The 14,140-nt window shown below is 40.4% G+C and overlaps 1 non-coding gene across 1 annotated transcript in view; it reads left to right on the top strand.

Annotated features, from left to right (window-relative positions):
• Positions 1 to 14,140, top strand: part of LOC126815465 (uncharacterized) — a 53,696-nt gene that overhangs the window by 15,214 nt on the left and 24,342 nt on the right. The window lies entirely within an intron of this gene.

The following is a 14,140-nucleotide window of genomic DNA, read 5'->3' as shown; positions in this document are numbered from 1 at the left end:
TAAGAATTATGAATAACGGACGAACTCTCGCCAGAATTCGAACCGTCCGGTTGTCAACGGTGATTTAAAAAGCGTTTAGTAACTTACACTCTCCACCAGATTCCAGAATTGTACGTAAGATAATTAGGATTGTAGCCCAAAATGATAATTTCTTGGATTCTGATTGATCGAAAAGTGGCGTCGAATGAGTATAACAGTCCTCTAAATTTCCTGGGCGACACACTGGGAATGAATATTTTCTGGGTGCTATACTCTGTTTGCAGTGGCCAAAAGTTCTACACCTCAAAACTTTATTCTAGGAAATCTTCATGATTTTTTTTCCTTTTATGTCATCAACAATGAAATTCAACCATTGACTTATTGAAACACACACAAAAAAAACAAAGTTAGTGAGTGTATTTGAAAGATGATAAGTAAATTTCACTTCAAGGCTGGCCTGACAATGATGGTTGCCATGGTCATTCTATCCTAATCAGACTTGTTTCTTTATTAAGCATCAAAGCATGCATATTAATGAGAGGAGTCACCAGCGGATGTGCCTCGTGAAGACGGTGAGAATTAACAAACTGCAGTCACAACTTCGTAGTCGGGTGTTAAACCAGAAATTAAAAAGAAAAGACGAGATAATAAAAAAAAATTATCGCAAATAATCCCGATTCACAGAATCTGAAGAAAGCCCAAATTAAATTACTCAAACTGAAACGGAAATGCCATCGCATTGAGAAATCGATGGATTCAGTTAAATAAGCTGCTGCATTGTCCTCGCAAGTTATCGACCTTGCGAAAGACGTTATATCTAAAAATGAACAGATCGTAACATTAGAGTATGAAAAGTTTGAGTTAACAGGTCCGATAGAAACAATGACTCAATCAACAGATAGAAATGAAATGAAATGAAATAGGGTTTAACGTCCTACTGTTCTGCTCCTAACCTGGACTAATGAAGATGGGCATACGCCATATAGTGTGCTATGAGCGAAATTTTGCCCGGGCAGCGGCGCTATTGCCTACTCTTATATCGAATTCCAACTGCCAAGGGATCTTTTACGTGCACGCCAATGTGTACACGGGACCTCGGTTGTTCGTCCCATCCGAACGACTAGACAGCGGTCCTTGTCAGGCCCTCGATCCTGCATCACTGACAAGGGGAAACCACGCCGGAAAATCTGGATGAACTTTCTCGGCAAATGCAGGGATCGAACACCCGACCTCCAGGCTAGCGAGACAGTGTCTTACCCACTACGCCACGTGATCCCCCAATCAGCAGATATTGTTGAGGAAAAGAGCTGTAGATATTCACCAGAAATCAGTCAACTTGTTTATGACGCCATAGTTAATCAGGTACCAACAGCAAATATTCCACCACTATTACAGTCATTTGCAAAGCGGTGTAATCTAAACTTAACGAACATTCCGCATCGAACTACTATTGAAATGATGGGTCGTGAACTTGGAATTATATCCGACAACACAGGATGGAACCCACATAAACAGTGCTCACGTGGCATTTAACGACAGGAGCTGTTTAGTATTGGCTGTTGATCAACTTCCTGGTGGTTGTCCTGTAGATTATAAAGATCATGTCTGTAAATCTGTTGATAATATCAGTTATATGTATACAATGTTCCACAACCCGAACTTTCAAGAATGTCGTCAGCAAATAATATCAAAAATATGTAATACCATGACAGACCGGGTAAATGCCAAACATGCGTGTACAGTTCTCATCAGTCAGGAATGGAACAAAGACTTCAACGAACTGAATTGTCATCTACATCCGTTGGATACTATTGCAAGTTCCACTCGATCTATCATTTATACTTGCTGAAGTTATGAGTAGTCTAATTATAGAAGGCTTGATCTCGCTTTAACTTCGTACATCTCATCTTGATGTTGTAAACCCGCGGCTGTTGCTTCCGGAACACGCAGTGGTCTATGATCTTCATAATTACTAGAGAGAGAGAGAAATGGGGTTAAACGTTCACTCGACACAAACTAGGTCATTTCGGGACTAACATATGGTTTAATTTTATTTCAATAATTCGCTTGCGCGTAGGGGTCTTTAGCAGTGGGAGGAAACCGGAGGACCCGGGGAAAACCCACGAGGCTGGACAGGCGACCCTACTCCTTGTCACGTACAACCGGGGATTCGAAACCACGCCAGTTGACTCAATGACAGGTCTTATGATACAGCACGCACGTGCTAACCATTCGGCCATCCAACCCCCCTCGTAATTACTAAGTCACTCATTAACTTTAACAATCAAATTCCTGCTTAATGGCATGCGTAATCCCCGTTAAGCAAATTTAGCGATGATTTTTCTAATGCCTCAATATTTTGATATGAAACTTTGTGAAAAGATGTATAGGATACTTCTTCATATTAGTCAATCTGGGCCCATTCTCTTACCTAATAGGGGGATGTGGGTGGATCACCGAATGGTTAGCACGTGTGCACTGTATCATAAAGCCCGTCATTGAGTCAACTGGTGTGGTTTCGAATCCCCGGTTGTACGTGACAAGGAGTAGGGTCGCCTGTCCAACCTCGTGGGTTTTCTCCGGGTCCTCCGGTTTCCTCCCACTGCTAAAGACCCTTACGCGCATGCGAATTATTGAAATAAAAAATTGAACCATGCGTTAGTCCCGAAATGACCTAGATTGTGTCGAGAGGACGTTAAACCCATTCTCTCATTGCTAAAGACCCCTACGCGCAAGCGATCTATTGAAATAAAATTGAATCATTTGCTGGTCCCCCCCCCTCTCTCTCTCTCCCGCTCTCTCTCTCTCTCTCTCTCTCAATAGGAGGATTTATATTTAATATAAACCACGGAGCCCAAACTCAGTTCAAAGTATGTGAGAGATGGTGGGAATGGGTAGAAACAGTAACTAACTTGGTACTATTTTATTTCAATAAGTTTGTCTAGCGCGCAAAGTTTTTTTTTTAGCAGTGGGGGAAACTCGGGGTTGGGCAAACGACCCTACTTCTTGTTATGTTGTATGTGAGTGAGTGAAGCGGATTAATATTAACAGTGGGACGTTAAACCCCATTTCATGTCACTTCGTTTCATTTGGTTATCTTTTATGAATAAACCGTTTTCACTATCCGTAATATACTTTACAACTGTACAGAATATAACGTGCCTTTATAAGGTCCATTGCGTATATCCTATATTGCGTTTATCCTATTGGCCTTGGGCTAACTGGATAGTATGTACATCTTCCACACTAAAGTCGAATCCATGCAGATGATATACCTTTCAGGTACCTTGTTGTACATGTACGTTAAAGCGATAATTTCATATTTTCTAAGAAAGTCAAAACATAATTATGTCTATGTCTTTTGAACTCACTATTATACGACCATGGGCATTATTTCCCACCCTTAAAAATCATTGACACAGGATATAATACAATTACCTCCCCTGTTTTCCTATTGCCTCCATGCATTAGCTACCTTCAAACGTTGGAGTTTGAAGTTGAAAATGATATTTTGCCAATTTCTCAGCTGGCAATGGTGACATAGGATTAATAGGATTATTCTTGAACAAGGCAGGACGGTTTATGGATACCATCTATTTTAAGGCTTTATTTTAATAAATTTTAAAAGTATAACTTAAAAATATGAAATTGCAGCTTTAATTAAAATTGAATCCGGTAAAATATAAAATATGGTATATAAAAAATGTACGAAAACGGAAAACGAATTGAGATTGTTTAAATGATGTCTTGTGGTTCAGAACAGGCATTCTTAGAAAACCAATCCCAAATATTAGCATAATGTGTTGGCACCAGTGGTTCATGAAGACGTTTACAGATTTCACAAAATGGTTCTGGTGCGTCAGATCGGGCCTTAAAATCTAGTTTATTGGATAAATATTCTAAATAAGCCGTGTCATTTTTATCTAGATACTGGATGTAGTCAGCCAAATCTTTTGTTGTTTTGAAATCACGGGTATCAATATATGATTGTTTTGGATAAAACTGAGAATAATTTCCACTTCCTCGTGCGATGACGATCCAATTTAGATTTTGTCTACCGAAAAACTTTTCTGTTATATAATCCTTGCATAAAGAGTTTTCAAAGGCAAGATAAAATTTATATTTGACACTAATAGTTTTAAACCAGTCATATCCCTGACCAGCCATAAGTGTTCCACACTTTCCATAAACATCGATCGGTTGTTTAAGATGTCTTTGAAGAAACTGGATATATATCAGTCTCTTACTTGGCGCTAGATAACAATTACTCACAACAGCTGCGACAAGTCTCGATTTTTTGGACAAAATCCCTTTTAAATTTGGTAGATCTTGAATCGGCCTGGAAGACAGGTAATAGGGAAAAAAAATTGTGGAATCTAAGCGGTATGTCATCGTCCAATTGATCTGTGATTGCCATGCAGGATTTGACCAGACGTTTGTTGACACTAAATGAGGTGGTTCTAATCCGAAAACAGCCCAAATTTGACCTAAAGGTCGATGAAACGGGGATTGGAGATGGTAGTTAACCATATAAATAATCACAACATCGGCTTCTTCCTTTCGGGCAGTAAAAGCACAAGATTTGACTGCACAGTTCTTGAAGCTTATATCTTGTATCCAAGGCCAATCGGGTTTATTTTCCCAAGCAATTAACTTTGTACCGTTTGGCAGCGAGCTTCTGTTTAGCAATGCAGTAGAACTCCAGTTTAGCTTCCCGCTAAATTCTGCTATAAGATATATACCACAGCCGATGAATATTAGTACCATAAATAATATTTGGATACGTCCCATCTGAAAGCAGAAGGATTGAAAGTACAGCATTCTCTAAAAGTAAGAAAGGACAAGCTATTATACGCTATGACATTTTCCGGCCCAAGCACAACTTCCCAAAATCCATGCAGACCAGCATAGGAGAAGTATTCGCCAGCTTGAATGGTTTATCTATTTTCCCCTAGAAGCCTCATCCCATGTCAGTAAACTTTTGATTTGAATGTGTGATCGCCGCGCTCCGCCCCAATCTGATTATAATACAGTTCTATATTTCGTTTCGTTTTTTTTTATACTTTCGATGGTCTACACTACATGAAGATCTGACCGGTTGTGGGGATAGGTCGCGTCAGAGTCATACGAGCGGCTTTTGACCCTATGACGTCAGACATTCGATTAACTAATCAGCATTGATGTTATTACTAATGGATTACCCACAGTTCCGTGCAAAACACCCCCAAAGCTCGCCGTAACAGACCGTTTCATTTGCTAATAGCTCACATCATTCAGAACACGTCAATGATAACAACTCTTCCAGATCCTATTGTAGTAAAGACAAGTAAAACGAAATTTTGAACTATAAAAACGAAACGAAATAGCATCTGTATTTTAACCAGACTGCGCTCAACCCTTACATATGTGGTATCAAATTAATCAGCATGACCCAGTGAATATTTTAGACCATCCAATTTGGGCCCCGGGGGCGAATTGGATCACGGGCGAATTTAAACCCCGTGTGTATTGATGTTGGGTATCCCGCTAGTATTTCTGTAGAGAGGGAGAGTGAGAGAAAAAAGGGGTTTAACGTCCACTCGACACAAACTAGATCTTTTCGGGACTAACATGGTTTAATTTTAGTTCAATAATCCGCTTGCGCGTAGGGGTCTTTAGCAGTGGGAGGAAACCGGAGGACCCGGAAAAAACCCACGAGGTTGGACAGCCGAGCATACTCCTTGTCACGTACAACCGTGGATTCGAAACCACATCAGTTGACTCAATGACAGGCCTTATGATACAGCGTGCACGTGCTAACCATTCGGCCATCCAACCCCCCACGAATATTAAGACACAACTTGACAGAACATGTAAAAATAGCCTATTATTGTATGCGATACAAGGCCAGCAGTCAACAGAATTGTATGTATAAGAATTATGAATAACGGGCGACCTCTCGCCAGAATTCGAACCGTCCGGTTGTCAACGGTGATTTAAAAAGCGTTTAGTAACTTACACTCTCCACCAGATTCCAGAATTGTACGTAAGATAATTAGGATTGTAGCCCAAAATGATAATTTCTTGGATTCTGATTGATCGAAAAGTGGCGTCGAATGAGTATAACAGTCCTCTAAATTTCCTGGGCGACACACTGCGAATGAATATTTTCTGGGTGCTATACTCTGTTTGCAGTGGCCAAAAGTTCTACACCTCAAAACTTTATTCTAGGAAATCTTCATGATTTTTTTTCCTTTTATGTCATCAACAATGAAATTCAACCATTGACTTATTGAAACACACACAAAAAAAACAAAGTTAGTGAGTGTATTTGAAAGATGATAAGTAAATTTCACTTCAAGGCTGGCCTGACAATGATGGTTGCCATGGTCATTCTATCCTAATCAGACTGGTTTCTTTAGTAAGCATCAAAGCATGCATATTAATGAGAGGAGTCACTAGCGGATGTGCCTCGTGAAGACGGTGAGAATTAACAAACTGCAGTCACAACTTCGTAGTCGGGTGTTAAACCAGAAATTAAAAAGAAAAGACGAGATAATAAAAAAAAATTATCGCAAATAATCCCGATTCACAGAATCTGAAGAAAGCCCAAATTAAATTACTCAAACTGAAACGGAAATGCCATCGCATTGAGAAATCGATGGATTCAGTTAAATAAGCTGCTGCATTGTCCTCGCAAGTTATCGACCTTGCGAAAGACGTTATATCTAAAAATGAACAGATCGTAACATTAGAGTATGAAAAGTTTGAGTTAACAGGTCCGATAGAAACAATGACTCAATCAACAGATAGAAATGAAATGAAATGAAATAGGGTTTAACGTCCTACTGTTCTGCTCCTAACCTGGACTAATGAAGATGGGCATACGCCATATAGTGTGCTATGAGCGAAATTTTGCCCGGGCAGCGGCGCTATTGCCTACTCTTATATCGAATTCCAACTGCCAAGGGATCTTTTACGTGCACGCCAATGTGTACACGGGACCTCGGTTGTTCGTCCCATCCGAACGACTAGACAGCGGTCCTTGTCAGGCCCTCGATCCTGCATCACTGACAAGGGGAAACCACGCCGGAAAATCTGGATGAACTTTCTCGGCAAATGCAGGGATCGAACACCCGACCTCCAGGCTAGCGAGACAGCGTCTTACCCACTAAGCCACGTGATCCCCCAATCAGCAGATATTGTTGAGGAAAAGAGCTGTAGATATTCACCAGAAATCAGTCAACTTGTTTATGACGCCATAGTTAATCAGGTACCAACAGCAAATATTCCGCCACTATTACAGTCATTTGCAAAGCGGTGTAATCTAAACTTAACGAACATTCCGCATCGAACTACTATTGAAATGATGGGTCGTGAACTTGGAATTATATCCGACAACACAGGATGGAACCCACATAAACAGTGCTCACGTGGCATTTAACGACAGGAGCTGTTTAGTATTGGCTGTTGATCAACTTCCTGGTGGTTGTCCTGTAGATTATAAAGATCATGTCTGTAAATCTGTTGATAATATCAGTTATATGTATACAATGTTCCACAACCCGAACTTTCAATAATGTCGTCAGCAAATAATATCAAAAATATGTAATACCATGACAGACCGGGTAAATGCCAAACATGCGTCAACAGTTCTCATCAGTCAGGAATGGAACAAAGACTTCAACGAACTGAATTGTCATCTACATCCGTTGGATACTATTGCAAGTTCCACTCGATCTATCATTTATACTTGCTGAAGTTATGAGTAGTCTAATTATAGAAGGCTTGATCTCGCTTTAACTTCGTACATCTCATCTTGATGTTGTAAACCCGCGGCCGTTGCTTCCGGAACACGCAGTGGTCTATGATCTTCATAATTACTAGAGAGAGAGAGAAATGGGGTTAAACGTTCACTCGACACAAACTAGGTCATTTCGGGACTAACATATGGTTTAATTTTATTTCAATAATTCGCTTGCGCGTAGGGGTCCTTAGCAGTGGGAGGAAACCGGAGGACCCGGGAAAAACCACGAGGCTGGACAGGCGACCCTACTCCTTGTCACGTACAACCGGGGATTCGAAACCACGCCAGTTGACTCAATGACAGGTCTTATGATACAGCACGCACGTGCTAACCATTCGGCCATCCAACCCCCCTCATAATTACTAAGTCACTCATTAACTTTAACAATCAAATTCCTGCTTAATGGCATGCGTAATCCCCGTTAAGCAAATTTAGCGATGATTTTTCTAATGCCTCAATATTTTGATATGAAACTTTGTGAAAAGATGTATAGGATACTTCTTCATATTAGTCAATCTGGGCCCACTCTCTTACCTAATAGGGGGATGTGGGTGGATCACCGAATGGTTAGCACGTGTGCACTGTATCATAAAGCCCGTCATTGAGTCAACTGGTGTGGTTTCGAATCCCCGGTTGCACGTGACAAGGAGTAGGGTCGCCTGTCCAACCTCATGGGTTTTCACCGGGTCCTCCGGTTTCCTCCCACTGCTAAAGACCCTTACGCGCATGCGAATTATTGAAATAAAAAATTGAACCATGCGTTAGTCCCGAAATGACCTAGATTGTGTCGAGAGGACGTTAAACCCATTCTCTCATTGCTAAAGACCCCTACGCGCAAGCGATCTATTGAAATAAAATTGAATCATTTGCTGGTCCCCCCTCTCTCTCTCCCTCTCTCTCTCTCTCTCTCTCAATAGGAGGATTTATATTTAATATAAACCACGGAGCCCAAACTCAGTTCAAAGTATGTGAGAGATGGTGGGAATGGGTAGAAACAGTAACTAACTTGGTACTATTTTATTTCAATAAGTTGCTAGCGCGCAAGGTTTTTTTTTAGCAGTGGGGGAAACTCGGGGTTGGGCAAACGACCCTACTTCTTGTTATGTTGTATGTGAGTGAGTGAAGCCGATTAATATTAACAGTGGGACGTTAAACCCCATTTCATGTCACTTCGTTTCATTTGGTTATCTTTTATGAATAAACCGTTTTCACTATCCGTACTATACTTTACAACTGTACAGAATATAACGCGCCTTTATAAGGTCCATTGCGTATATCCTATATTGCGTTTATCCTATTGGCCTTGGGCTAACTGGATAGTATGTACAACCTCCACACTAAAGTCGAATCCATGCAGATGATATACCTTTCAGGTACCTTGTTGTACATGTACGTTAAAGCGATAATTTCATATTTTCTAAGAAAGTCAAAACATAATTATGTCTATGTCTTTTGAACTCACTATTATACGACCATGGGCATTATTTCCCACCCTTAAAAATCATTGACACAGGATATAATACAATTACCTCCCCTGTTTTCCTATTGCCTCCATGCATTAGCTACCTTCAAACGTTGGAATTTGAAGTTGAAAATGATATTTTGCCAATTTCTCAGCTGGCAATGGTGACATAGGATTAATAGGATTATTCTTTAACAAGGCAGGACGGTTTATGGATACCATCTATTTTAAGGCTTCATTTTAATAAATTTTAAAAGTATAACTTAAAAATATGAAATTGCAGCTTTAATTAAAATTGAATCCGGTAAAATATAAAATATGGTATATAAAAAATGTACGAAAACGGAAAACGAATTGAGATTGTTTAAATGATGTCTTGTGGTTCAGAACAGGCATTCTTAGAAAACCAATCCCAAATATTAGCATAATGTGTTGGCACCAGTGTTTCATGAAGACGTTTACAGATTTCACAATATGGTTCTGGTGCGTCAGATCGGGCCTTAAAATCTAGTTTATTGGATAAATATTCTAAATAAGCCGTGTCATTTTTATCTAGATACTGGATGTAGTCAGCCAAATCTTTTGTTGTTTTGAAATCACGGGTATCAATATATGATTGTTTTGGATAAAACTGAGAATAATTTCCACTTCCTCGTGCGATGACGATCCAATTTAGATTTTGTCTACCGAAAAACTTTTCTGTTATATAATCCTTGCATAAAGAGTTTTCAAAGGCAAGATAAAATTTATATTTGACACTAATAGTTTTAAACCAGTCATATCCCTGACCAGCCATAAGTGTTCCACACTTTCCATAAACATCGATCGGTTGTTTAAGATGTCTTTGAAGAAACTGGATATATATCAGTCTCTTACTTGGCGCTAGATAACAATTACTCACAACAGCTGCGACAAGTCTCGATTTTTTGGACAAAATCCCTTTTAAATTTGGTAGATCTTGAATCGGCCTGGAAGACAGGTAATAGGGAAAAAAATTGTGGAATCTAAGCGGTATGTCATCGTCCAATTGATCTGTGATTGCCATGCAGGATTTGACCAGACGTTTGTTGACACTAAATGAGGTGGTTCTAATCCGAAAACAGCCCAAATTTGACCTAAAGGTCGATGAAACGGGGATTGGAGATGGTAGTTAACCATATAAATAATCACAACATCGGCTTCTTCCTTTCGGGCAGTAAAAGCACAAGATTTGACTGCACAGTTCTTGAAGCTTATATCTGGTATCCAAGGCCAATCGGGTTTATTTTCCCAAGCAATTAACTTTGTACCGTTTGGCAGCGAGCTTCTGTTTAGCAATGCAGTAGAACTCCAGTTTAGCTTCCCGCTAAATTCTGCTATAAGATATATACCACAGCCGATGAATATTAGTACCATAAATAATATTTGGATACGTCCCATCTGAAAGCAGAAGGATTGAAAGTACAGCATTCTCTAAAAGTAAGAAAGGGCAAGCTATTATACGCTATGACATTTTTCGGCCCAAGCACAACTTCCCAAAATCCATGCAGACCAGCATAGGAAAAGTATTCGCCAGCTTGAATGGTTTATCTATTTTCCCCTAGAAGCCTCATCCCATGTCAGTAAACTTTTGATTTGAATGTGTGTTCGCCGCGCTCCGCCCCAATCTGATTATAATACAGTTCTATATTTCGTTTCGTTTTTTTTTTATACTTTCGATGGTCTACACTACATGAAGATCTGACCGGTTGTGGGGATAGGTCGCGTCAGAGTCATACGAGCGGCTTTTGACCCTATGACGTCAGACATTCGATTAACTAATCAGCATTGATGTTATTACTAATGGATTACCCACAGTTCCGTGCAAAACACCCCCAAAGCTCGCCGTAACAGACCGTTTCATTTGCTAATAGCTCACATCATTCAGAACACGTCAATGATAACAACTCTTCCAGATCCTATTGTAGTAAAGACAAGTAAAACGAAATTTTGAACTATAAAAACGAAACGAAATAGCATCTGTATTTTAACCAGACTGCGCTCAACCCTTACATATGTGGTATCAAATTAATCAGCATGACACAGTGAATATTTTAGACCATCCAATTTGGGCCCCGGGGGCGAATTGGATCACGGGCGAATTTAAACCCCGTGTGTATTGATGTTGGGTATCCCGCTAGTATTTCTGTAGAGAGGGAGAGTGAGAGAAAAAAGGGGTTTAACGTCCACTCGACACAAACTAGATCTTTTCGGGACTAACATGGTTTAATTTTAGTTCAATAATCCGCTTGCGCGTAGGGGTCTTTAGCAGTGGGAGGAAACCGGAGGACCCGGAAAAAACCCACGAGGTTGGACAGCCGAGCATACTCCTTGTCACGTACAACCGTGGATTCGAAACCACATCAGTTGACTCAATGACAGGCCTTATGATACAGCGTGCACGTGCTAACCATTCGGCCATCCAACCCCCCACGAATATTAAGACACAACTTAACAGAACATGTAAAAATAGCCTATTATTGTATGCGATACAAGGCCAGCAGTCAACAGAATTGTATGTATAAGAATTATGAATAACGGGCGACCTCTCGCCAGAATTCGAACCGTCCGGTTGTCAACGGTGATTTAAAAAGCGTTTAGTAACTTACACTCTCCACCAGATTCCAGAATTGTACGTAAGATAATTAGGATTGTAGCCCAAAATGATAATTTCTTGGATTCTGATTGATCGAAAAGTGGCGTCGAATGAGTATAACAGTCCTCTAAATTTCCTGGGCGACACACTGCGAATGAATATTTTCTGGGTGCTATACTCTGTTTGCAGTGGCCAAAAGTTCTACACCTCAAAACTTTATTCTAGGAAATCTTCATGATTTTTTTTCCTTTTATGTCATCAACAATGAAATTCAACCATTGACTTATTGAAACACACACAAAAAAAACAAAGTTAGTGAGTGTATTTGAAAGATGATAAGTAAATTTCACTTCAAGGCTGGCCTGACAATGATGGTTGCCATGGTCATTCTATCCTAATCAGACTGGTTTCTTTATTAAGCATCAAAGCATGCATATTAATGAGAGGAGTCACCAGCGGATGTGCCTGGTGAAGACGGTGAGAATTAACAAACTGCAGTCACAACTTCGTAGTCGGGTGTTAAACCAGAAATTAAAAAGAAAAGACGAGATAATAAAAAAAAATTATCGCAAATAATCCCGATTCACAGAATCTGAAGAAAGCCCAAATTAAATTACTCAAACTGAAACGGAAATGCCATCGCATTGAGAAATCGATGGATTCAGTTAAACAAGCTGCTGCATTGTCCTCGCAAGTTATCGACCTTGCGAAAGACGTTATATCTAAAAATGAACAGATCGTAACATTAGAGTATGAAAAGTTTGAGTTAACAGGTCCGATAGAAACAATGACTCAATCAACAGATAGAAATGAAATGAAATGAAATAGGGTTTAACGTCCTACTGTTCTGCTCCTAACCTGGGCTAATGAAGATGGGCATACGCCATATAGTGTGCTATGAGCGAAATTTTGCCCGGGCAGCGGCGCTATTGCCTACTCTTATATCGAATTCCAACTGCCAAGGGATCTTTTACGTGCACGCCAATGTGTACACGGGACCTCGGTTGTTCGTCCCATCCGAACGACTAGACAGCGGTCCTTGTCAGGCCCTCGATCCTGCATCACTGACAAGGGGAAACCACGCCGGAAAATCTGGATGAACTTTCTCGGCAAATGCAGGGATCGAACACCCGACCTCCAGGCTAGCGAGACAGCGTCTTACCCACTACGCCACGTGATCCCCCAATCAGCAGATATTGTTGAGGAAAAGAGCTGTAGATATTCACCAGAAATCAGTCAACTTGTTTATGACGCCATAGTTAATCAGGTACCAACAGCAAATATTCCACCACTATTACAGTCATTTGCAAAGCGGTGTAATCTAAACTTAACGAACATTCCGCATCGAACTACTATTGAAATGATGGGTCGTGAACTTGGAATTATATCCGACAACACAGGATGGAACCCACATAAACAGTGCTCACGTGGCATTTAACGACAGGAGCTGTTTAGTATTATAAAGATCATGTCTGTAAATCTGTTGATAATATCAGTTATATGTATACAATGTTCCACAACCCGAACTTTCAAGAATGTCGTCAGCAAATAATATCAAAAATATGTAATACCATGACAGACCGGGTAAATGCCAAACATGCGTCAACAGTTCTCATCAGTCAGGAATGGAACAAAGACTTCAACGAACTGAATTGTCATCTACATCCGTTGGATACTATTGCAAGTTCCACTCGATCTATCATTTATACTTGCTGAAGTTATGAGTAGTCTAATTATAGAAGGTTGGACAGGCGACCCTACTCCTTGTCACGTACAACCGGGGATTCGAAACCACGCCAGTTGACTCAATGACAGGTCTTATGATACAGCACGCACGTGCTAACCATTCGGCCATCCAACCCCCCTCATAATTACTAAGTCACTCATTAACTTTAACAATCAAATTCCTGCTTAATGGCATGCGTAATCCCCGTTAAGCAAATTTAGCGATGATTTTTCTAATGCCTCAATATTTTGATATGAAACTTTGTGAAAAGACGTATAGGATACTTCTTCATATTAGTCAATCTGGGCCCACTCTCTTACCTAATAGGGGGATGTGGGTGGATCACCGAATGGTTAGCACGTGTGCACTGTATCATAAAGCCCGTCATTGAGTCAACTGGTGTGGTTTCGAATCCCCGGTTGTACGTGACAAGGAGTAGGGTCGCCTGTCCAACCTCGTGGGTTTTCTCCGGGTCCTCCGGTTTCCTCCCACTGCTAAAGACCCTTACGCGCATGCGAATTATTGAAATAAAAAATTGAACCATGCGTTAGTCCCGAAATGACCTAGATTGTG

The sequence above is a fragment of the Patella vulgata genome, chromosome 1 (assembly GCF_932274485.2).
Source record: "Patella vulgata chromosome 1, xgPatVulg1.2, whole genome shotgun sequence".
NCBI classification, from domain to species: Eukaryota; Metazoa; Mollusca; class Gastropoda; family Patellidae; genus Patella; species Patella vulgata.
The sequence above is the reverse complement of the archived record's forward strand: the minus strand, read 5'-3'. Positions and strand labels throughout refer to the sequence as shown.